Consider the following 25,252-nt stretch of genomic DNA (forward strand, 5'->3'; position numbering starts at 1 on the left):
AGCAGCAAGCCGTGAAGTTGTAGGCTGCCGATGCCAAGGTTCAAGCTATCGAGGCAGTGGCTACGGGGTGCCGATCTAAGCTGGTGAAGGCCGTCGATGCAATCTGAAAATTGGAAGGAGAGGTAGTTATGGAGTGCGAACGTGTTAAAGAATTGACAAAGGAGACCAAAGAGGTAATGAATGCTTTTGCTCAAGAGGAGACGGTGCTTACTTAGGGGATTAAGGATGCCAAGGTCATTGCTATTAAAGATTACAAGGACTCACCAAAATTTTATCATCCTAAATAGGACCTTGCTTCAGAAGCTTTCTGGAGGGACTTTAAGCTCGATCGCTGGTTGGCTAGGTGTAGATTCCCCGAGCTCAACCTCGGAGCCATCACCATCGTTGGTCACTACGAAGCATGTGCTCGAAGCAGACAAGGATCCTGACTCAGAGGAAGAAAGTAATGACAATGTTGACAAGGGGACCATAAAGGACAGCCCAAATGCCACTACTGAGCAAGTCATGGAGACTGAGGAAGCTGCCCCTAATGAGGATGCTATGGTTGAAGAAGCCATGGAGACTAAGCAGGACAAAGATGCTTTTGAGAATGTTGAAGGTGGGGGCACCCCATGAAGACTAATTTTCTGCCTCTTTTCTTGGACCCCTTATACAAACAAACATCTGCCGAGCCTCCAAGCTAGGTCTAGTAGATTTTTCTCTCTTTTTCCTACCTGATGTACAAATTAGAATTCTTTTCTTCTCCACATCGCTTACAATCAACTTTTGTTAAAATATTTTCAAAGTGTAGGTTCTCCGAGGTGCCTAGCTTCTAAAACAACTAGGCATGGTAAGGGGTAACCCAAAGTAGCTGTGAGCTGAGGTGGATAGGCATGGTAGGATATATGACCCGAACTACCTATACACTAGTGAGTCATAGGTATGGTTTGTCCGTGTTGCTCATATCCTTAGAAAGCAACTAGGTCTTATTCAACTTTAGCACCAAGGTCATTATCAGCTTGGCACTATGGCCCTTAGGCTTTTAGAGTGACTCATGGTCCACTCTCCACTACATAATTTAGCCAACGTGCGGCCTGATCACTTTGCTTGAACAGGTGGTCATTTGTACTTCAGAAAATTGGTAGATGCTTGGTTCCCGAGCTCACAAGTAATACTAGAAAATCATATTTTCAAGGATCATTCTTGAACCATAAACTAAACTAGATCTGAACCAAAAGGAGTAGGTGAGGATTATACTTGATACGGAGAAACAGTATCCCCCAACGAAGGTGTTCACGCCCAAGGAAGGATCCAAAGATTGCTCCCACTGAAGATGGCGCAGTGCAGGATGGAGCAGAATCAGGTGTGTTCTTATCCAAAAACTCTGTCCTTCGCAAAAAACAACAAGATAGCACGTGAGCACAGCTTCCTATCAATTCTTCCTCCAAGAACTAATGTCAAGATCAAATCTTGACTTCTCCCACAAGTGGAGATCGAACTGGCAAAACAGGGCGGCAAGAACTGGGAGGCGGCAAGAAAGAATTTTGTAGGGATGCTTAATTCTTCCTTCTTGATTTCAGCACTAAAGAGGATATGAATATCTCATTCATCTAAAGGCTGCCGCCCCCTCCTTCTTTTGTTAACCTAAAGGATCAACTCCTAATCACATTAGGAACTGATTATCCAAATCATATTTGGATCAGCCCTCTCTTTAGGTGATAAGGATAAACCCTTATCCTATCTCCAGATTTAGATTAGCTTTCTCCTAATCTCATTAGGAGGTTTCTAGATCTGAATCACATTCAGATCTGGACTCTCTGAGTGGATAGGGTCAAGACCCTATCCTATCTGTTAATCCATCTCAGAATTCGCCCCATTATTAACTAAATAAATAGCCCAGTTCGAAATGGGCTTTAGGCCCATTAAGCTTCTGTACTCACTTAACCTTCCTAACTGCTGCCCAGTTGGGCTTCCTTGTATGGCGTGAGACCCAAGCATTGATCTACACATCAGCCACATAGGTTCGGCCCAGCCTTTGTTACAAGGCCTGGCCGAATACACTATTAAGGACAGTGCACCCCCTGAAACCAATCAAATGGGCTCTATGGGCCCAACACTTACCCTAAGTGGTCTCTGGGCCAAGCCACCTTGTAACACCCAGGGACTATGAACAGATGCAAGATTAGCCCATCAGGTAATATCCTCAATGGTCTTACACTTAACTTCTCAGCCCATAACGATCATACATTGCCCGACAAGAGAGGACCTCTCCCTTGGTTGCAAGGAACAGTGTTGCACTCTCTACTTATATGGATCCCAGGAATTAAAACCTTCTTGCAAACATTTTAGAAACCATAATATATATACTTTTATATCTCATATAAAATATACTTTGCAAAACAAATCTCAACGGTTGAAATCGGCTGCCGACAGTCTTAGTTTCCATCAGTGAGAGTGCATCCCCGATCATTACCTTTGTCCGACAAAGGGGCTGATCCTGTCACTATGATCACCCACTCAGATGAATTTTCGGACTGTCCCAACATACCCAGGTTTTGACCCCCGCTAAGGATCTCACTGATTGGTACATCAAAGACTGCCCAATCCGACACCTAGTGTAGTATCATAATCGAGTCAAGGGGTCGGGTGTAAGTTTCCAGTTTTGCCCATCAATCTCCAAGGTCCAGGGCAATACTGGAAATCTGGTCCAGTTCATAGATTCAATTAATCCTACACTGTATATGCCTAGGGTCTCACCCTGGCAGCTGAGACAGGCCACCCCAACCGACTTGGTGGCACCACAGTGTCAGCCTTGTCAGGATAGGTCTCCCCAGACCAATCCACTGGCTGTGAACATTCTAAACTAATACGAGTCTCATTAAGTGTCCAATTTAAGGGTATTGCACAGAAACATACCAAGGGAACATGAATCAAATATGCACTTTTATTCATTTGCAATAAACTCATAAAGTACATCATTCTGATTGAAACTAAGGGCATACAAAACTGTCTAACAGCTCCCACTTGCACTTAGGTCCAATCAGGTACTAGCCGGAGTCCCATGCTTACCACGTGTTTCTCAAACACTTTCTGTGATAGTAGCTTTGTCAATGGGTCTGCTACATTTTCTACTGACACTACCTTCTGAATCAGAATGTCCCCTCTACCAACAATCTCCCGCAGTACGTGGTACATCCTCTCGATGTGCTTCGACTTCGAGTGGGCTCGTGGCTCCTTAGCCTGAGCAATGGCTCCATTGTTGTCACACAACAACGGGATGGGTGATGTGCTGGACGGAACTACTCCCAACTCGTGAACGAACTTCTTTATCCACATGGCTTCTTTGGCAGCCTCACTTGTGGCAATGTACTCGGCCTCGGTCGTGGAGTCTGTAGTGGACCCCTGTTTGCTGCTTTTCCAGCAAACAGCACACGATCCTACCGTGAAAAAATATCCAGATGTAGATTTTCTATCATCTGGGTCCGACTGGAAATCGGCATCTGTATACCCTTGGATCTGTAGTGAGCTACCACCGAATACTAGACAAAACTCTTTTGTCCTTCGAAAGTACTTAAGTATGTTTTTCACAGTAGTCCAATGCTCCTGCCCTAGGTTGGCCTGAAATCTGCTTACTACACTCACTGCCTGAGCTATGTCAGGACGAGTGCACAGCATGGCATACATGATACTCCCTACGGCAGAGGCATAGGGAACGTCTTTCATGCCATCAATCTCCTTAGAAGTCTTGGGAGACATCTTCTTGGGGAGAGTGACTCCGTGCCTGAAAGGAACATTTCCTTTCTTGGAGTTTTCCATGCTGTATCTTTTGACTATTTTGTCAATGTAAGCAGATTGGGATAATCTTATTATCCGCTTCGATCTATCTCTATAGAGTCAAAGGCCCAGTATATAGGAGGCTTCTCCAAGATCTTTCATGGAGAATTACTGTGATAGCCATACTTTCACCGTAGTTAACATTCCTACATCATTCCCAATGAGTAGAATGTCATCTACATACAGAACCAAGAAGGTAACCTTATCTCCACTGTACTTCCTGTAGACACATGGTTCATCCGGATTTTACTCGAAGTCAAACGATTTGACAGCAGAGTCAAAACAGATGTTCCAACTTCTACAAGCTTGCTTAAGTCCATAAATTGATCTGTTAAGTTTACATACCATGTTTTCCTGACCTGCAGCAATGAAGCCTTGCGGCTGGTGGATATAGATATCTTCAGTAAGATCTCCATTCAGGAATGCGGTTTTGACATCCATTTTCCAAATCTCATAATCATGGTATGCTGCTACAGCTAGCAGGATCTTAATGGATTTAAGCATGGCCACAAGTGAAAAGGTTTCCTCATAATCGATGCCCTCTTTCTGAGTGTACCCTTTCGCCACCAGACGAGCTTTGTAGGTCTCAACCTTACCATCGGGACCCTTCTTCCTCTTGTAAATCCATTTGCAACCGATTGTTTTTACCCCGGAGGGTGGATCTACTAGAGTCCAGACTCCATTGGTCTCCGTTGAGTCCATCTCTGCTCTCATGGCCTCCACCCACTTCTGGGATTCTATGTCCAACATAGCTTCCGCGTAAGTCACGGGATCCTCCTCACTAGTCAAGGTTTCCATCAGGTAATTATCTTGGTCATAACCATAATGAACTGGTGGCCTAGATACCCGAGTGGATCTTCTAGGTTGGTCATTACCTGGAACTTGTGGGACATCTCCCACTGCTCCTGAGCTCTCCTCATCAAGAACAACTTCCTGACGATGGGTGTCCAGGATATAATCGGTTTCCAAGAATTGTGCATTTCGACTGCAGAACACTTTCTGCTCACTTGGATCATAGAATAGGTAACCTACAAAGCCTTTTAGGTAGCCTACAAATAGGCAACGACTGGTTTTGGATTCCAACTTGTCTGCACTCGTTCTTTTGACGTGTGCTGGACAACACCAAATCTTTAAGTGTCTGACACTTGGTTTCTTTCCAGTCCAAAGTTCATATGGAGTACTTGAAACCGATTTGGTTGGAACCCGATTTAGCACGTAGATCGTAGTCTCTAATGCGTAACCCCAAAAGGATGTGGGTAACTCTGAGTGTATGAGAAGCGGCCGGACCATATCCAACAAGGTCCTATACCTCCTCTCTGAAACACCGTTAAGTGTGGTGTAGCAGGAGGAGCTAATTGTGATATTCTCCCATTGTCCTTTAAGTAGTCCCTTAATTCGTCAGAGAGATACTCGCCACCTCGATCTGATCGAAGGGCTTTAATTTCTCTCCCTAACTGTTTCTTGACCTCTTGTCTAAACTCTTTGAACTTTTCAAAGGATTCAGACTTGTGTCTCATTAGGTACATGTAACCATATCGTAAAAAATCATCTGTGAAGGTGATGAAATACACGTGTTGGTTCCATGTCCTAACACTCAGGGGACCACATACATCAGTATGTATTAGGTCAAGTGTGCCTGTACCTCTTTCAGGCTTACCGTTAAATGGACGTTTCGTCATCTTGCCTTGTAGGCAAGGCTCACAGGTGGGAAGATCTTTTACAGTTAGAAAATCCAAAGGACCATCATTTACCGACCTTGTGATTCGGTCAACACCGATGTGGCCAAGTCGGTAATGCCACAGACATGTGGGATTGACTGTATCACGAGCTCTCTTCTTGGGGATTTCAGCTGACGTAGTTTCGGTTATGTTAGTTTCTAGATAAGGATGTAGAACATAGAGACCATTCTCCAATTCCCCGTATGCGATGAATATGTTATTTCTTTTAATAGTAATCGTATTACTAAAGAATATAGAATAACCATCTGCACACAGTTTTGAAGCAGAAATCAAATTTCTCCTTAAATTTTGCACATAAAGACAATCTTTCAGTACAATTGTTCATTCTCTAAAAAATAACTCCACGGTTCCTATGGCCGCGGCTGCAACAGTTGCATTAGTTCCCAAGTAGAGTGTGACTTCTCCTTCACTCAGCCTTCTGCTTACCTTGAACCCCTGCAGTGAGTTACACGCATGAGTTGAAGCCCCGGAGTCAATACACCAGGACGCAGAAGCTACCAATAAATTGGTTTCTATAACACAAGTTTCGAAATTACCTTTCTTGGATTCCAAGTAGGCAGGACAGTTCCTTTTCTAGTGGGCGGTCTTGTTGTAGAAGCGACAAGCATCCGATGCTTTGTCTTTCTTCTGCTTCTTGCCCTTAGTGGCTTTCTTTCGAGGCTTCTTTGCCTTCCTCTTTCTCTTGCTTGTCTTGCTAGATTCAACAAGCATAGCTACAGGCTCATCCTTTCTAATCAGTTCCTCAGCTCTTTGCAACATATTGTTGAGCTCTTGCAAGCTAACATTCTGCTTGTTCATGTTATAGTTCATAATGAACGGATTAAAGGAAGGAGGCAAAGAATTAAGGATAGCATCTATCTGGGTTGCAAGGTCCAGCCCGGATCCATTTGTCGAGTAGAACGATTATGCTCTTCATACATTGTCCTAAGACTGTCCAATATGTCCTTGGCAAGTTCGATCTGATCGAACTGCCTCTATATTGGGTTGTCCAAGGAGGCAATAATGTAACACCGGGCAAGGGAGTTTTTCTCCTCCCATTCCTGATAGTCTCTCCTTCGGGCCTCAGAAGCCCTATCACCTAGACGCTCCAGGGCAGGATTCTTTGCCACTTTGTCTAGCTTTTCAGAAGCTAGGACCAGTATAAGGTTCCTGTACCAGTTGGCATAGTTTGGGCCCTTCAACTTGTTGTCATCAAGCAATTTTGCAAATGATCCATTTGCCATTTTCTGATAAAAGAGCAAACATCAGTCCACAACCTAATTTGATTCATGTTTGACGTGGCTCATTGTGGCACTAGCCGTTCAAGTAATAAAGTAGTGAGTGAAGTATCGTTCCCACGAGGATTTAGGAAACAAGTATCAATACTAAATTGAGTACTTCTTATCTGATTAACAAATAAATCAAAACTTTAATGAAAGCAAAAAATCCTAAGCTAAAATCTATCTAAATCATTGGTCCAATTGCCTTCAAATCAGGTTAGAAGAGTAAGCAGTAAATGTCAATCTCAGAATTCAGCAATCTATCAATTTGGATCATTCAAATAAATCATGATTGAGCCTTGGTTTGGTCAGACCCCAAGCTCATGAACAGCTTCTTTCGAGTGCATGTTCAATCTATGCATGAGTGATGATCCCCATATCTCTATCAAGGATCTAATCCTCATCCATGCATTTCTACAAATACATACAAGGTATCAATTCAAAACTGAATTGATCACCAACTGAATTGTGCAAGTTATCTCTAATCTTGCATCCAATTCAGTTCTTGAATAGTAGATCTGAATTCCTAGAGTCTCTCTCAAGCACTCTAGGAATTCCAAGCTTTAGATCCATTCGGCCAATCTGAAAATTGCAGATCTGAATTCTCTTTCAAGCAATTCAGATCTTGCAATCTCAGATCTGTGTTTTGAAGGTTACTTGGCCGAATTAATCTACAATAACACCCTTATTCAAGAAACTTCAAGTACAATTCATGACCATTCGAATGAATCAAAAAGAATTAGATTGCTGAGCTGAAATTTTACAAGCTGAAGTACATCAAGGAAGAATGAAAGAAGGAGAAAGAAGAAAGAAAATATAACAAAGAAACAGAATTCAAATTAAAGGATAATGAAACTACAATTGAGTTATTACAAAGGATCTTTGAATCACAAACCCCCAATTTCGAACTCACCTTCTCTTCTAGCTTGCTTGTCTTGAACTTCCTTTAGCCCTTCTTCTTCTTCTTCCTTGCGCCTAGCCTTCTTCTCTTCTCTTCTCTCAAGATGGCTGAACCTCTAAGAGTGGGAGAGCCTTCCTCTCAAGCAATTGAACACCCCTCCCCCCTCCTAGAGGCCTCCTTATATAGTTTTTCAAGGGGGCTCTTGCCCCTTCTTGAAGCCTCTAGAATGGGGTGTATTACACCCCTTTCTTGAACTTTCTAGAGCTCTCTTGAAAGCCTCCTAAGGGCTGCTATTTGGGCTGCATTTAGGCTCTCTCTTAGCACATGATAGCTATACATTGAGCTGTTCTTTTGGGCTAAGAATGGGCCTTCCTTGCTGGGCTGAATTCTACTCTTAGCTAGGCTTTCTTTTCTTGGGTTTTCTCAAGGAATCCACTTGCTCTTCTTGGGCCGAAGTGCTCTCTCTTGCTTCCACAACCGGGCTGGGCTGAATTTGGTCTTTTGAACCTTCTTTTCTTGCCTTTTTCCTTCATTTTCTTGGATTAATTACGCCTGAAACTTATTCTTAGTATTAAGCTAAATTAAGGCAAAAATTAATAAAACTGGCATAAAAATCCATGCTAAAGTCCTCAAAAATTATAGATAAATTGTAGGTTCATCAATGTTCATTTCATAGATATGGATTTTAATCTACGTTCCATTTCCATTTACTCATCTCTGAGATTTCCCTCCTTTCTCAGTGACGAAGACTACAGGTCGTCTCTGGAAATGTGGGAAATCACATAGAGTGCGTGGAGCCAATTGTTTCTGCTGCAAAACCCCACCACCTTTATGTGAAGGATCATATCCACTCATCATATGAGTTTTCCCTTTGGCCTCTGTCAGACAAGGTTCAGAGTCGTTTTCAGGTAAACCTTTCTGTCCAGTGAGTGCTTACCCATCATATTCGTGAACGCCAAGGTACCGTGAGAGAGTTCCCATTTTCTGGTGAAGCCCCTCCCACATCGGTCTATGATGCCCCTATCATCTTATGAAACATTTAGACAAGCCCAACAGCAAATGGATAGCCCATTTTCTGGTGTGTTTCCTCATTACTGAAGGACCCATCCTCATGCTAATGATGGAAGGCCTTTAGAGAGTTCATCATATGAATCTCCCTATCACATGCACTCATATTAGCTGGAGGGAACAGTTAATTACACCCTAGTTCTAATTTTAGGTCAAACCAAAGTGGCTCTCACAAACTTTCATAAAGCCAGATTTCGGTGGGCCTAAAACGGCTAGGGTTCCGCACGTAACCTCTTGATGAGGTGTGGGGCCCACCACTGAGGGAGGTCATCAAATGACCAAAAAGGACACCATGGCAATGATGTGAATTCAGCCATGGTGTGCGCAAGAGCCACTGTCGATTGAGCATGGGCCAAGTGCTTATGGCCCATGTACGTAACACATCACACATTCATACATCACATGCAGGGATAAATTGATCCAATCAATTAATCATCTATAAGGCCCATTTGAAGCCCATTTTAAATCCATAATATTAACCATTAATATTATCTAGGTATATGGGCCGAATGGTTCAGTCCATATAGCTTTAAATGTTAAGTTGGCTTTTAGTGGTTTTAACCTTTTAAAACTGGGCCTTTACAGGTTGGGCCGAATTAACCATTTAATTAAACATCAATCCTCAGGCCCATTAGTGGGAAAAATTAGGGCTGACTTTCAGCCTTGAATAACCCTAGATTCGGTCCAAATAGTTTGAACCAATCTTGGTTCGAATGGGTCTAGGGTTTGATCTTTAATTAAATCTTTAATTCAAGAAAATAATCTGAAATTAAATACTGAAAAAAGAAAATCAAGAATTAGTCAATTAGGGCTGTTCGCACAATCCACCCTGCAAAACAGAGGTTAGATCACAGTTTGGAGTTTCACAAACTGCAAATCGCAGATTGTAGTTCTCCCATCTGCGAAATCTCCTTCTCTGCGAAATCTCCTTTTCTGCGCCGCCATCTTCGATCCAAAGTAAAATAAATAGAAATCCTATTTCTATTAATAATTACATCAGATCGAATACCTATACATTGAGTCTAGAAAATAAAAAAAAATTATTTACAGACCAAATGTAACAAAATAATTCAAAAACTACAAAATCGCAGGTTCCCTGCGCAAACCAAGAATTCGATCTCCTCTTGTACGAACAGCCCATAAATCAAGAAAATCATACAGAGCAATTCTAAATAATAATCAGATTTATGTAAAATCAATTTCAGATTATTCGCCCATTAATTTTGGGAACAAATTTCCCAAAACCCATATCTGCGCAAATCGGGTAGAACACCTTCTGCCCATTTGCGTAGGTTCAGATCTGAAACAAATTGGTTCAAGATTTGACAATGGCTCTGATACCACTGAAGGGATAAGAGATCCATCGTATGGATGCCCAAAGATTGCGGAATAAGGGGGCGAATTTCAAAAATTTTTCTCTCCCTTCAACTGGGAATCGCATTCCCTATTTAGAAAATCATATTTTCACGGATCATTCTTGAACCATAAAGTAAACCAGATCTGAACCAAAAGGAGTAGGAGATGATTATACTTGATACGGAGAAACGGTATCCCCCAACGAAGGTGTTCACGCCCAAGGAAGGATCCAAAGACTGCTCCCACAGAAGATGGCGTAGTGCAGGATGGAGCAGAATTAACAGTGTTCTTCTCTAAGAAATCTATCCTTCGCAAGAAACAACAGGATGGCATGTGAGCACAGCTTCCTATCAATTCTTCCTCCAAGAACTGATATCAAGATCAAATCTTGACTTCTCCCACAAGTGGAGATCGAACTGGCAAAACAGGGCGGCAAGAACTGGGAGGCGGCAAGAAAGAATTTTGTAGGGATGCTTAATTCTTCCTTCTTGATTTCAGCACTGAGGAGGATATGAATATCTCATTCATCTAAAGGCTGCCGCCCCCTCCTTCTTTTGTTAACCTAAAGGATCAGCTCCTAATCACATTAGGAACTGTTTATCCAAATCATATTTGGATTAGCCCTCTCTTTAGGTGATAAGGATAAACCCTTATCCTATCTCCAGATTTAGATTAGCTTTCTCCTAATCTCATTAGAAGGTTTCTAGATCTGAATCACATTCAGATCTGGACTCTCTGAGTGGATAGGGTCAAGACTCTATCTTATCTACTAATCCATCTCAGAATTCGCCCCATTATTAACTAAATAAATAGCCCAGTTAGAAATGGGCTTTAGGCCCATTAAGCTTATGTACTCACTTAACCTTCCTAACTGCTGCCCAGTTGGGCTTCCTTGTATGGCGTGGGACCCAAGCATTGATCTACACATCAGCCACATAGGTTCGGCCTAGCCTTTGTTACAAGGTCTGGCGGAGTACACTGTTAAGGACAGTGCACCCCCTGAAACCCATCAAATGGGCTCTATGGGCCCAACACTTACCCTAAGTGGTCCCTGGGCCAAGCCACTTTGTAACACCTAGGGACTGTGGGCAGTTGCAAGATTAGTGCATCAGGTATTATCCTCAATGGTCTTACACTTAACCTCTCAGCCCATAATGATCATACACTGCCCGACAAGAGAGGACCTCTCCCTTGGCTGCAAGGAACAGTGTTGCACTCTTTACTTATATGGATCCCGGGAATTAAAACCTTCTTGCAAACATTTTAGAAACCATAATATATATACTTTTATATCTCATATAAAATATACTTTTCAAAACAAATCTCAACGGTTGAAATCGGCTGTCGGCAGTCTTGGTTTCCATCAGTGAGAGTGCATCCCCGATCATTACCTTTGTCCGACAAAGGGGCTGATCCTGTCACTATGATCAACCACTTAGATGAATTTTCGAACTGTCCCAACATACCCAGGTTTTGACCCCCGCTATGGATCTCACTGATTGGTACATCAAAGACAGCCCAATCCGACACCTAGTGCAGTATCATAATCGAGTCTAGGAGTCGGGTGTAAGTTTCCAGTTTTGCCCATCAATCTCCAAGGTCCAGGGCAATACTGGAAATCTGGTCCAGTTCATAGATTCAATTAATCCTACACTGTATGTGCCTAGGGTCTCACTCTGGCAGCTGAGACAGGCCACCCCAACCGACTTGGTGGCACCACAGTGTCAGCCTTGTCAGGATAGGTCTCCCCAGACCGATCCACTAGCTGTGAACATTCTAAATTAACACTAGTCTCATTAAGTGTCCAGTTTAAGGGTATTATACAGAAAATACCAAGGGAATATGAATCAAATATGTACTTTTATTCATTTACAATAAACTCATAATGTACATCATTCTGATTGAAGCTAAGGTTCAATCATGATTTTCAAACAAAACTCATAAACTCATAAAGTACAACTACCAAAAGCAAGTCAATGGTTCAACTACCTGAATTAATGAATTGTTGAATAAGTCAATGATTTTCAAACAAAACTCATAAACTCATAAAGTACAACTACCAAAAGCAAGTCAATGGTTCAACTACCTGAATTAATGAATTGTTGAATAAGTCAATGATTTTCAAACAAAAACTGGGTTTTGAATTAAAATTGGACCAGAATCATGATCCGATCTAATGCTTTGATGTAGGCTTGAAACCAGGCCCAGTCCAACCCTGGCCCATGTAAGCCTGGACCCAGGCTTATATTTTGGCATGGGGTCTGAGTTGGGCTTAGACTTCCGGTGGGGCCCAATATTACTCCACTTTGCCCCCCTTAAACATGGAGAGAATGCTCTATAAACGGTGGGTATCAAAGGCACTCTGCCCATGGGATTACAGTTCACGAACATTAAAAAAATAAAAATGTCGGATTGATATTTTCTTCGCTGTAGAAAAAATCTGTGCCATCATACTCTGTCACCACTCACCACGTTATTGTAAAGGAGACTTCTAAGTTTTCAAGGTAGCTGACAAGTTAGCATGGCACCTGTTTGGTTTTAAGAAAAATTAAGGTAGGGAAAGGAAGGGCAAGAGGTAGGGGTGTCAATTGGACTGGATTTGGTCCAATCTGATCCAGTCCAATGTGAGTCCATTATAAATGGATTAGATCTAATCCAATCCAATGATTGTTTTGGATCAATTTAGATTGGTCCAATTCAATATTTAGATCATTCAATCTGTTCAAATTCATTTTGATTTAGATTGGTTTCAATTCAAACATGGTTCATTGACACATATATTCTTATCTTATAGTAAATTATCAATAGATCAAATATTGGCTTAATCCAACCCAATCCAATATAAATTTGTTATGAATGGACAAGGTCCAATCCAATCTTTAATAAATATTTTGGATGGGATTAGTCCAATCCAATATATCTTGTTGGTCTGTTCAATCTGTCCAAATTGATCTTGGATTGGATGGGGTCAAATCCAAAATCGATCCATTGACACCCTTAGCAAGAGGTAAGAAAACGTATAAAAAATTTATAAAGGTTTTCCTATCACTACTTTTTCCTTCAAACGAAACACATCTTAGAAAAAATTACCTTCGTGATCGATCTCAGAAGTTATCGCATGGTTTCAGGGACCAAAGTCTGACAGCAACTTTCTTTTGGTTACTTAAGTCAAGTTGACAAAAATTTAACTAAACAAAAAGTTTCTGAAACCTTTGACTCAGAAGTTAGTTCCGCTGAAGGTTTTGATACTATTACAAGTACTGAGTACACCCCTTATAATATTTGGTCGCTGTTAATTAGTTGACAAAAATTGCATACATCATCAATTGATGATTGAACATTTTTAAATGTAAAGATTGCCGTTACATTTGAAGGTATGTTTTATATTCACCAAAATAACCCTGAATGAAATCATCCCTATTTTTAATATAAAACTTGTATGTGAAAAAGGTTTATGAGAAAATTTTTATTCCTAAAAAAATTTGCACTGGGTTATTTTGAAAAAACTTAGGAAGTATGTGTTTGATTTCGTTTATGTTTATTGAATAATTATTTGTAATTTATTTTTTTGTAAAACCGAGAAATGCAATAACTGCAATTGCTTATGACAAGTAGGTGTCACTAGACGCCGAGTAAGCACTTCCAAATTTTTTTTACACTCCCATCCAACCAGCATTGAAAAAAATTAAAAACAACTTTTGATGTAATTATCATAATATTTTATTAAATGCTCATTGAACTGAACCCAGATTAGTCATAGGAGACGTTTTTAATACATTGTGGCAATCGTGGTTCCAATGTCAAATTAAGGTGTGCGGTGTAAGATGATGTTGACAGAGGGTTGACACAGAAGATACCAATTCCATCTTGGGCCATGATTGCCTGATTTGCTACCCACAGTTTTATCAAGAATGATGACTGGTTCGGCTCAATCTTTCCGTAGGCAAATTATGCACAAATTTTATTGCTGCGGAAGGTGAAAAATTTCAGTCGTCACATGGTTTTCCGGAGGAAATTGAATTAATGGCAGTTTAAATTGAAAGGACTGGTGAAAGGGAGCTATTTGTGTTTGGCTTGTTAATTTCTCAAAGTCAGCTCACAGTAATTCAGTTTGAGTTGAGTAGTTGGTCAATTCAAAATACCAGATTCAAGTGGCTCGCGAGAATAATGGAGCTCATAATAAAATACTGTTTTATAAATACAAATACACATTAAAATAATATAAATAAATACTGTTTTTAATATTAGCGGCATAGCGGGACATCCCTCTATTGCTTAACCAAAAGTGCAGTCTTAGTAACTCATACTTAACATTGGCTCTGCTGGTTGTGCTACTCCTCCTCTTCCTGTTGTCTTCTTTTTGCACAGCAACTGCGACATCTTCATCTTCATCATCAGCCAAATCGGTGGAGGCAAACCCTAACTGCCCAGATAAATGTGGGAACATCACCGTTCCCTACCCATTTGGCTTTGGAGACAGCCCAAACTGTTACAGAGAAGGCTTCCGACTATCCTGCAACCACACTTACACCCCTCCCAAATTATTAATTGCCCCAGCTGATATAAACGTTTGGGAAGCAACAAACCAAGACTTGGACAATGAGACTGATAGAGTGGTGGAAGTTAAAGAAATATCATTATTAGAAGGCCAACTGCACGTCTGTTCATTCATCGACTACAATTGCAACAATCATTCCTTATTTGTTAGCCCTAATAAGTCCTCGATCCTTGTGGGTTTATGGGATACGCCCTTTACTTATTCCGACACTCGCAACATGTTCACGGTTATCGGTTGCGACTCTCAAGCCTACATTTTGTATCTCAACAAAACTGAAAGTATTCGATGGTATGCAATCCTCCAATACGGCTGTCAAGTGATTTGCTTAGGGAAAGAGAAAACGCTGAGTGGGAATTACAGTGGCATGGGTTTCTGCCAAACCACCATCCCCAGGGAACTAAAGAGTGTTAAGAGTGTTCCAAGGAATTTGGAGATTCTAGAAAACTCATCATTGGATTTCAATCCATGCGCATACTCTTTCATCGCTGACAAGGAGTGGTACAACTTCTCCGTAGCTGATCTCTCGGGCTTTGATTTCTATAGAAGAAACGGAGGAATGGTTCCAACCATACTCAACTGGGCAATAGAGAATGACTCCTGCGAGAACATTACCATGAGAAACTCCACTACTTATGCATGTGGCAACAACACGGACTGTTACAAGTCCCCCAACGGTCTCGGGTATCTCTGCGAATGTTTGAAAGGCTACCGAGGCAACCCTTATCTCCAACATGGATGCCAAGGTACATAATTATATCGATAATTTAATTTCATTCTTCACCAAATTTTCCTCTATCCAAATTCTACCTAAAAGACTGAGTCTTTACAAAATTTTGATTCTAGTCCAATAATTTCTAATAAATGGTTCGCAGATATAAATGAGTGCTTGAATTCAACCATGAATGACTGTTTATCATCGGCGATTTGCACAAACATGCCTGGAGGTTATAACTGCTCTTGCCCACTTGGCACAGAGGGTGACGGAAGAAGGAATAAGCGTGGTTGCATCCCTCTTCCACCTTCAAAGACAAAATATTGGGTGATTCTACTCTTCGTAGGTAATATAATTTAAATCCACGACAACATATAATTGCTATTTATTCATTCATCAGCATCAGGATTTCTCCGCAAACTCCGTAGTCAGTTCCATTATTTGTCAAAACCCAAGCGATATGGCTTGACAAGAGAATTTGTGAGGGGTATTTTTAGAATACAAGTGTCGGCCGCATTTTTGGAATTCAAAAGCGTCACATTTTTTGAATGAATTAAAGAGATGTTTGGGAGTACTTGTGTTTATTTGGGTTGGAATCTTTTCATCAAGCATTTATTGGTGTTTGAGAAATAAGTTCAAAATAAGTGCTTAATTTAAAAATAAGGGTCTATGTTTTGAGCCCAAATTTCTAGTTTTTTTAGGTGTTTATACAATAACCATTTATTCAATTTTTTTCTTCCAAAATTGTTCCTAGTTGAATTTTAAAATACCACTTATAAAATTATCCAGTTGAATCTTATAAAAGTGTTTTTGTAAAGGTGCCTTTATAAAGGTGTTTTCAAAAATTTGACCTGGGGGTTCTCAAAAGTTGGAGTGATGTCTAAAAAGTTGCAGAGGGAAAATCATTAATTCTCATAAAATATAACATTATATGCTATATATAGCCCATATGAACACAATTTGTATAACAAACAAGGGTAAAATACAAAAACCTCCCCTAAAGTTTCTAACAATCATAAAAGCTCCCCTATAGTTTCTTTTTAATAAATGCCTCCCTTTGACTTTTGAGTAATTTGGTAATAGCCCCCTTTCATCAGCTTCCCAAACACAAAACATTAGACTAATGCACCATTTTTTCCAAATACCCATTATACCATTTAAAATTATTTTATATATAAAGTTATTGAAATTACCCTGTTTTAATTTGACAAAACCTTCTTTAATGATTATCTTCTAAAGTTTTTGTTGAGTGAAAATAGGGTTATTTAAGTAATTTTGTATGTAAAATAGTTTATAAAAGGGTAGAATGGGTATTTGAAAAAATTTGTGCATTTCCATCTAGGAAGGTGATGGAAGGGAGGATTATGTCAAATTTTTTAAAAATTTTTCAAAAAAAATTATTAAAAGTAGTATATAAATAATTATTAATTATTTAAAAAATAAAAAATATAAAACATTTATCTATTCTTACATGCTTCTATTATTTAACTTTCACTTAGGCTGAGTTTGAAAGGAATACAAATGCAAATATGCAGAGTGAAAACTTTATATTTTACATTATTTTGTATGTATTTAAGCTTTAATAAATCCCATAGGTCCCATGGTCCCCGCTGGTACTTTTATAAATAATAGACAACAAAGTCATGCAAACTTTTCCTTTTTTTTAACGTCACTCCAAACAAGGAAAAAAAGAGAGGCTACAAATACGAATAAACGAGTAAAGGAGGGGCAAAGGTACATCCCTCGGTGAAGTATAGAAACTTAACCATAATGGCTGTAGCTGGGGTTATGCTGCTGTTTCATCAGCTCCTACTCCTGTTCTTGCTGTTATTCTTGAGTCTCTTCATGGCAACAGCGACCTCGTCACCAATCATGACAAAGCCCGACTGCCCAGACAAATGTGGCAACATCACCGTTCCCTACCCATTCGGATTGGGGAAGGATCCAAGCTGTTATAGAGAAGGTTTTCAACTACTCTGCAACCCCAATCCCGTTGCCACAAGTCCTATGAACCGCTTGGTCCACAACAAGTGTGGACCCTCCAATCCCATCTAGCCATGTCAGTTTAAGAAGCTTGAAGACCAAGGGTCTGTTTGGCATGTCTTTCCTCTTTCGGTTGTTTATAAGTCAGGAAGACTGATTTTCGGTCTATTTCCATTTGGCATGCGGAAGATCTAACCGCCAAAAGATGAGATGCCGAAAAGAAGCGAGAAGCCCATTTTGAACTGATTTCGGGAAGCTCCAAATGAAGCTTCTCGCATCTTTCGCATTTTAATTTTGCACGAAAACACGCATAGAAAGATGCAGGTCTGCCAAATGTGCTTCGGGCTGCTTAGATCTTCATGCAAAAACTCAATGCATCTTTTGCATGTGAGAGCTAATAGAAGATCTTCCCAAAATAACGCGCCAAATGGGCCTCAAATTAGCTGAGATTGCCTCTTAATGTTGATTCCCTTAGATCGACAACCAGCTATCTTCTTCTTTTTCTTTCACAAATAGGGCTTTTGTTCTTTGAACACAGATTGTACATAGAAAACCTAAAAAACCTTTCCAAACAATGAGAAAAAAACCAAACACACATCTATAATCAGTGAACAAGTGATATGCTTATGTGCTTTATATGAATTAACCAAACGCTAACCTTTATATATCTATGATACAAAGAGGAAAGAGGAGAGCTGAGGGATCCTCTCACCACAGAGCTTACAAGACCTTTAATTTTTCAAAATTTAAAAGGGTAAAGACTTAAACATGCCCTGAGTTTTCATAAATTATTTAAATATATCCTGAATTTTTGTAGATTATTTTACTTCAAGCACAAATTCATCAAGAATGTCTTCAATGTCAAAAGCTACGTCACGCACTTGTTCCATCCAGGCCTTCACTCCTTTGTCACTCTCTTGCCTTGAATCAGCTTCCTTTAGAAAGGCACGTATACTGTCTAATTCATTCCTGAGTTCTCTAATATCTTCTTTCACTCCTTTGGGTTGTTTCACTTGTTCTCTGAGGAGAGAATCGACCTTATTGAGACAAAATCTAACAAGAGCCTCCACCATAGTCTCTACTCTCAGATCTAAAGCTTTGATAGCAGTATTGTATAATGTGAAGAAGCTTCAGCTTATGAAGCTCCTACCATTTATTAGTAGTTGAGAGGGAGCATATTCATCACCAATTTCAAGCTTTCACTTTCAGCTTCCATAACCAATAACAATTTTGAATAATTTTACAGTAAGATCCCACTATGTCTGAGGGATGGGTCGATCATGGGTTGGTTTATTGATTGGCCTTCTCTACTAACAGTAGCGTGGAAGGCCGAGGAATCCAAAGCGTGCCCCACTTTGTACTAACATTTGTCATTCGATGGTTTCCTGGTTCCATCCCTTATTCACTATAAAATAATTTTTCATCAGCATTCCTCTAGTAGGAATGGGAATAAGATTCCAATTCTGTCCAATCAAGTAGTTGTAATCGGAATAGTCCATTCAAATTCCTATTCCTACAAACCAAACAGGACCTAACATGCTCAAGCTGAATCTAAGTGGCTGGTTGTCAATGATTGATCCATGGTGTAACAGGGGAATAAAAGGCGGATAAATTTAGATTAAAATAAGCTAGCGGATGGATAAGCTAGTAGAGAGGGAGAGGTGGATTAAAATAGGAAACCGGTGTTTGCGGGTATCAATAAAAATGAAGTTAAGTGATGGTTGTGGATTGTAGATTGTAAACAAAAGAGAAGCAAAAGGAGGGAAAAGGAAAAAGGAGAAGAAGAGAAGGGGAGAGAAATAGCGGGAGAAAGAGAGATAGAGAGAGAAAAGAAGAAATCATCAAGAATCCAATACCTCGCCACAGTGCAACACTAGAATACCTTTAGTTTCATTTGTTAATCTCCTATTATTAATTGTGCAGTGGTACAATTCATAAACTCTACTTGTTTCCTTCACCTAGCCAGTCTTATAAACTCTATGTACGAGAAATGAGAGACAATGCGATAAATAATATGTGGGTTTGTTTTGGTTTTTTTTTTTGTTGAAAATTTAAGGTATGATGAAGAGTAAAAATGCCCTCTTTATAGCCACAAGTATATTTGTTTAAGTCTATTTAAAAAACACAGGGTTAAGTTTAAGTTAATTTAGGAAAACATAGGGTATGTTTAAATCTTTTACCCAAATTAAAACCATCTCAGGTTTTAATTATCCCTTAATAAAATCCATCATTACTCAAATAAAGCCCTCTCAAGCATTAATTGTTTCTAATAAAATTCATTATTACTTTTCATGTCATAGTTGTTTCTAATAAAATCCATTATTACTCTCTCTCTATATATATTTACATATATATTCGTCCCCCCCAATAGTCAATGCTTGTAACATTTTCCCTTCACTATTATCCTAATTTTCTATTAAATTTCTTTGACCCTCTTTCCTTTATTTTCAGTTTGGAAGGAGTACAAATACAAATTTGTGGAGTGTAAAACCTTATATATTTTTTTTTTTTGTATGTATTTACACTCTAAAAATTTACATTTATACTCCTTCCAAACTGAGCCTTAGGCTTTCTCTAATAAAGTAGGGATTTGAAATTGATTGATTGAATTAAGTTAAAGGTCAAAACAAAACCAAACCTAAAATAGACCTTAGCCAAGATTCAACGTGATGTCAAAGTACAAAACCCAAATAGGGGTGCAACTTGGGTTGGGAATTTGATAAATTTTCAATGGTCCCTGAATACCACATTCTTGAAATCAGAGCCTAATCCCGATTGGAGTAAAAAGTGATCACCCCTGTCCTAAAATCAGAACCTAACCAAATTTTTACAAAATCCCAGGCATTGCTTGGATTTAATTAGTTGATAGTTTAGTAAAATCAAACACGAACCCCTAAAACAAATATACCTCGCTGAACCTATTTAGCTGATGTGATTTTTAAAGTGAAACCTAATTTGGAAAAGAGAATAGTAGACAAAACATAAAAAAAAAATGTGTCCAATTTCTACAAGTATATTCAAATTATCTGCATCAGAAAAGAAATGTATCTGTCGTTATAGATAAATTGAAAAATAAAATAAAAACCATTTTTAGATGGAGCCCATTCACAGAAAAAGGGAGAAGGATCAAACACCACATTAATACCACTAATATCCTAAGAAAAATAGAGAAAACAAGAATAATATAAGATTAGGTGGTGGTGTTTCAAAAAGATTGGATTTGGTTGGGTTTACTTGAGCAAGAGAGGAACTTATACTAGTAAGGGAGGTAAGAAAGAGAGAGGAAAACATTGTGCTGTAATGGGTCGGGAGTGGATGGTGAGACTAGGGCTGACAATCTTGGCCCTAACCCATTTGACCCACCCACCTTGGAACCCACCCAATCTATTGGTGGTCAATATGGGTCGAGTGACCCATTAGGGCCAAGAAAAAGGTTAGGGTGGGTTGGGTCGAGAGTACCCATTAGGGTCAAGATGGGTTGGGTCAAAGTCAACTATACTCGCCAAATCTCAAAAACAAGAAGTTGTAGTGATTCAAACCCATGCCTCCTATAGTAGCAACATCTCATTAAACTTCCAAACCATTATGCCACATTTCATTTTGAGATTAAAGATAAAATAAAATAGATTTTATTAACTTTCGAGTTCACATGCAATTTTATACAAAAGCAGTTTCACAAAAGCAATTTTATGAAAAAGACTTATGAAAGCATTTTTATAAAAGTACTTTTACGAAAATAGTTTTACACGAAAGCACTTTTATAAAAGTACTTTTTTGAAAAACTTTTATGAAAGCATAAAAGTATTTTTATGAAAGCACTTTTACAAAAAATATTTTACACAAAGTACAGGAAGCCACCATTTTTTAATGGTGGAGATTACAGGAAGCCACCATTTTTTAATTTGTTGCTGCATTTTACCTATAAAAATGAAAACCCGCCATTTTTTGCATTGTTTGGGCATCTATTCTATTGTACAGGAAGTAGTCGGGAAGGAAAAGAAATTTTATCTTGAGGTTTCGTTCTTCACTTGAATGATTGAATCATTCTATTGATGTTGGTTTATGTTTGTGGCCTTGTGGGTTATTGGGACTTCTTTACCCCTCTGTATTGCTCATATATTTTTTCTTTCTTTTTAAATGCATCTAGGCGCAGTAACTTTAACACTACAAAAGATGGTCCATTTTATATTTTATTTAGCGTTGCGGTTTGCTTGATTCCTTGGAAATGGCTTTTCAAGTAATAAAACTATATGAACACATTTTGTAGAACAAAAAATACTCAAGATGAGAGTGATTCAGGTTCATAAGTGCAAATAACATGCACAACCAAACCCACAAAGAAAAGAATAGTCTACTGGTGACTCAAAAGTTGTTGCCATGAAGGTTTCATGTTGAGAATAGGTTTAGCTAGGCAAGCAATTGAGGGTAAAAACAACAGACTCAAAGGCATCATACAAGCAGTTTTGTAGAATAGAAGCTCTAGCCATCATTGCCAAACCTATCTCAACAATGTTTCAATTCATTCAGCAAAGCCATTTTGTTGGTTAGTATGAAGATAGGATTTACAATGAGTAATATACTAGTTGAATGAAAGGGCCCAAGTAAAGGTTGACGCTTTGTACTACCATTAGTTTAACAAATTTTCAACTTGATTTTTTAAATTGAATAAATAGATTAAGCATTTAAGATTTGCTTTTCATTGGGAAAAATCCAAATGAACTTGGGCTCGATTTGGAAAGAGTACAAATGCAAATATGTGGAGCGCAAAATCTTATATTTTGTATTATTTTGTATATATTTGTACAATGCAAATACATAAAAAATAATAAAAATATAAGGTTTTGCACTCTATACATTTGCATTTGTACTCCTAGGCTCAGTTTGGAAGGAGTACAAATACAAATATGTGCAGTGCAAAACCTTGTATTTTGAATTATTTTGTATATATTTGTACTGTACATATTTGTATTTGTACTCCTTCCAAACTGAACCTTAGTAAAAAAATCCACAAAAAGAATGTAATATCTCTAACCTTCAATGTTGACATAAAGAAGAGGGTCCCTAAACATTGAAGTACAATATCCCAAGTGGACAAGTAAAAGAGAATGGAAAGCTATGACTCATGCCAAAAGGGCTTGAACTACAAATAGAGAAATTATTTGAAACTAGTAGCTATTTCTTAGAAAGCACAAAAGATGTCATATGATGGCTAGGATGGCCTAACCATTTCTGCCAAATAGTAATGCCAACACATTTTCTAACCTTAGTGGAAGCAAGGTTCAATGGCTTACAGTTGATATAAACCTCATTTATGAGGACCTAATTCTCTCTATCACATTGTAACTATAGGGTGTGAAGTAAATGACCATCTCAATAAGTGAATGCGAATGACATAGACACCCTTCCAAAGTAACTTAGGTTAGTTGAATCGTGATGGCTGTTTTGTTGGCTGTGGAACCAATGATAATATTCCATGCTAATAAATAAATTCATAGGCCCCACTGTGAGAGGTGCAGGACTCATGCATTTAATTATTGGCATGGAAAATTATCACCAATAGCTCATTGAACAACCATCACATTCAGTTAATCCTTCCTCCTTCCAAACACTCTGCTAAATAAAGTCATTTTGAGTTTATTTCATCTCATTCAACAAAAAGGTAGGAAACAAATTTAGTCAGTAAAACCAAAAATGCCCTAGGTAGATAACACTATACTTTTTTGTTATTATTTTAAATGTGAGGAGTGTTAGGATGTAGAGAATATAATTAATTGTTTTCACATGCCTTTCTTATGAAACAAGAAGAAAGTATAAACTACCCACATGCAATAGAAATATAAACAACAAATATTCTATGATTGATCTAGTGAATAATATCCCTATTTAAATAGTTAATGTGTAATGAGGGTGTTGCACTTGTTAAAATGCTTTTTGTTGGAGGTAGATGCCTTCCTTTTGGAATCTTATGACTTTTGCACCATTTACAAAGGATTCTTAAGTTGTTTTCTCCCAATTCTCTTGATTACCTCTTTTTCTTAGCAGAACTACTCTAATCTATGATGTTGTATCAGCACTTTTCTTACTATTTCTTTTTAATGATCTAATTGTAATACAAGCATTTATGAATGAAATTTGCTTTTTAGGCTTTATGTAGCAAGGGTCTTCAAGAAAAAGTTGCCTCTTGATATTGCCTTTATAAATTATAGAACCACTAAGCATTAATAAACAAGATTCTTAGCTCACCACTCTATATCTGCACACATACATGACGCGTGCCTGATCAAAGACTTTTAAACAAAATTAACACATGGGATTTGCTGCATTAAAATCTTCTATTTGTTGGTTTCCTCTTAGTTATTATGTTATTCTTAACCAATTATCTTCCATGGATCATGCAGGTGTATGTTTAGGTATGGTGTTACTTCTATCCAGTTATTGATTGTACCATGTTTTGAAGAAAAAACAAATAAAGAAACAAAAAGAAAATTTTTATAAAAGAAATGGTGGTTTGCTATTGAAACAACAAATTTCATCAAAAGAAGGCAATGTCGAGAAAATAAAAGTTTTTACAGCGGATGAATTAGCAAAGGCAACTGATCAATATAATGAAAATCGAATTCTTGGTCAAGGGGGACAAGGTACAGTTTATAAAGGTATGCTATCAGATGGAGGAATTGTGGCAATCAAGAAATCCAAGATGGAGGATGAAAGTCAACTTGAACAATTCATCAATGAGGTTGTCATACTTTCTCAAATCAACCATAGGAATGTGGTTAAATTGTTGGGCTGTTGTTTAGAGACAGAAATTCCTCTATTAGTTTATGAATTCATCATTGGTGGAACTCTTTTCTACAATATTCATTATCAAAATGAGGATTTCTTATTAACATGGGACAATCGCTTAAGAATTGCCACAGAAGTTTCGGGAGCAATTGCTTACTTACATTCAGCAGTTTCAATACCAATTTACCACAGAGACATAAAATCTTCAAACATCCTCTTAGATGACAAAGGTAGGGCTAAGGTGTCTGATTTTGGGACTTCAAGATCAATTGCAATTGATAAGACTCACTTAACCACTATGGTACAAGGGACCTTTGGATATTTGGATCCTGAATATTTTTCAGTCAAGTCAACTCACGGACAAAAGTGATGTTTATAGCTTTGGGGTTGTTCCTGTGGAGCTCCTAACAGGGGAGAAGCCAATTTCTTTTACTAGACCATTAGAAGGGAGAAACATTGTGACTTATTTTATTTCTGCAATAATGGAGAACCATCTTTTTGAAATTCTCGATGCTCAAGTCTTAAAAGATGGTAGAGAGTATGAACTCCAAAAGGTTGCCAACATTGCAAAAAGATGCTTGAGCTTAAATGGAAAGGAAAGGCCAACAATGAAAGAAGTTGCATTGGAGCTCGAGGGATTGAGGAGGTCCGAAGGATATTCTCATGTTGAACGAAAAATTCATGAGGTGGAATGCATCATAGATAAACCAATAGGCCTTTGGGATACAGGTTCAACTTCAACAGGATGCAAAAGTATGGAGAACAATTTCAAAACACAAGTTGATGAGCAACCATTACTGCATAATCCATCCTTGTAGTCATCTTTACTAAGATATAGATATTAAAGATATTCAACTTCAGTTGTTGTATTTTAAAGAGTATTGCATTTGTGTTGTATGTCCTCTCTCTACTTATCTATACCCATATGTCCTTATTGTTTCACCATAGATGTGTTTTATACCACTTAGTTGTATGATCCATATTTTACTCTTGATATATTTGAGATATGAATAGTTTCTTAAAAGAATAATCTTTTAGCAATTAATTCGCACATCCAAGCTAATGGATTTCTAGTTGGTT

General features: G+C 38.5%; 1 pseudogene; it reads left to right on the plus strand.

Annotated features, from left to right (window-relative positions):
* Window positions 1-225: 225 nt before the first annotated feature.
* Window positions 226-24,990, plus strand: LOC148802549 (wall-associated receptor kinase 5-like; annotated as a pseudogene).
* The last annotated feature ends 262 nt before the right edge of the window (window positions 24,991-25,252 follow it).

Source organism: Nelumbo nucifera, chromosome 2, assembly GCF_055504915.1.
Source record: "Nelumbo nucifera cultivar China Antique chromosome 2, China Antique-T2T, whole genome shotgun sequence".
Classification (NCBI taxonomy): Eukaryota; Viridiplantae; Streptophyta; class Magnoliopsida; order Proteales; family Nelumbonaceae; genus Nelumbo; species Nelumbo nucifera.